Consider the following 1,634-nt stretch of genomic DNA (forward strand, 5'->3'; position numbering starts at 1 on the left):
CATGTCCTCTCCCTCCCTTGTAGGTTCGGCCATGATGGTTAAATCTATGGGCTTGCACTCTCTCTTTGGATTCTCTTCTGTATTGCTTGGGAGAGTACTAGAGGGATTTCAGTGACTCTTTTACTCAATTGGCCCACTTGTGCCTCTAAATTTCTAATGGAGGACCTTGTTTCATTCATGAAACTTAAAGTGGCCTTAGATAGATCAGAGACTATATTTGCCAAGCTAGATGGATTCTGCTCAGAATTCTCTGTCTGTTGCTGAGTGGATGATGGAAAAGGTTTACTATTGTTAAACCTATTTCTTCCACCATTATTAAAGCCTTGTTGAGACTTTTGTTGATCCTTCCATGAGAAATTTGGATGATTTCTCCATGAGGGGTTATAGGTGTTTCCATAAGGTTCACCCATGTAATTTACCTCTGCTATTGCAGGGTTCTCAGGATCATAAGCTTCTTCTTCAGAAGATGCCTCTTGCGTACTGTTGGATGTAGCTTAAATTCCATTCAGACTCTAAGAAATCATATTGACTTGCTGAGTCAATATTTTGTTCTGAGCCAATATGGCATTCAGAGCATCAATTTCAAGAACTCCCTTCCTCATAGGATTCCAATTTCAGAAGTGTACATGAACTGGTTATTTGTAACCATGTCAATGAGTTCTTGAGCTTCTGCAGGGTTTTCTTTAGGTGAATGGATCCACCTATAGAATGGTCCAATGACATCTTTGATAATTCAGACAGACCATCATAGAATATATCCAGGATGGTCCATTCTGAAAGCATGTCAGAAGGACACTTTTTGGTCAGTTCCTTGTATCTCTCCCAAGCTTCATAGAGGGATTCATCTTCCTTTTGTCTGAAGGTTTGAACATCAACTCTAAGCTTACTAAGCTTTTGAGTAGGAAAGAACTTGGCTAAGAAAGCCATGACCAGCTTATCCCAAGAGTTTAGGCTATCCTTAGGTTGAGAGTCCAACCATATTCTAGCTCTGTCTCTTACAGCAAACGGGAAAAGCATGAGCCTGTAGACCTCGGGATCAACCCCATTGGTCTTAACAGTATCACAGATCTGCAAGAATTCAGTTAAGAACTGAAAGGGATCTTCGGATGGAAGTCCATAAAACTTGCAATTCTGTTGCATCAGAGAAACTAGTAGAGGTTTCAGCTCAAAATTGTTTGCTCCAGTGGCAGGGATTGAGATGCTTCTTCCATGTAAATTGGAATTAGGTGCAGTAAAGTCACCAAGCATCTTCCTTGAATTGTTATTATTTTTGGCCATGTCTCCTTCTTTTTCAAAAATTTCTGTCAGATTTTCTCCAGAGAGTTGTGCTTTAGCTTCCCTTAGCTTCCTCTTTAGAGTTCTTTCAGGTTCAGGATCAGCTTCAACAAGAATGTTCTTGTCCTTGTTCCTGCTCATATGAAAAAAAAGAAAACAGCAAAGAAGAGGAATCCTCTATGTCATAGTATAGAGATTCCTTTATGTGAGTAGAAGAATATATGAATAGAAGAAGGAGAATCTAAACACAAGGGTGAGGAGTAGGTTCGAATTCTTGGGTGAAGGAGGGGTGTTAGTAGATGAATAAATAAACAAAAGAAGATGAGAGGGAGAGAATTTCGAAAATTAAACAAGTTAAA

The 1,634-nt window shown here is 39.4% G+C and overlaps 1 non-coding gene across 1 annotated transcript; it reads left to right on the forward strand.

Annotated features, from left to right (window-relative positions):
* Positions 1-777: 777 nt before the first annotated feature.
* Positions 778-885, forward strand: LOC112788288 (small nucleolar RNA R71). The gene has a single exon (XR_003195657.1). It is a non-coding gene; the product is annotated as a small nucleolar RNA R71 (small nucleolar RNA).
* The last annotated feature ends 749 nt before the right edge of the window (positions 886-1,634 follow it).

The sequence above is a fragment of the Arachis hypogaea genome, chromosome 20 (assembly GCF_003086295.3).
Source record: "Arachis hypogaea cultivar Tifrunner chromosome 20, arahy.Tifrunner.gnm2.J5K5, whole genome shotgun sequence".
NCBI classification, from domain to species: Eukaryota; Viridiplantae; Streptophyta; class Magnoliopsida; order Fabales; family Fabaceae; genus Arachis; species Arachis hypogaea.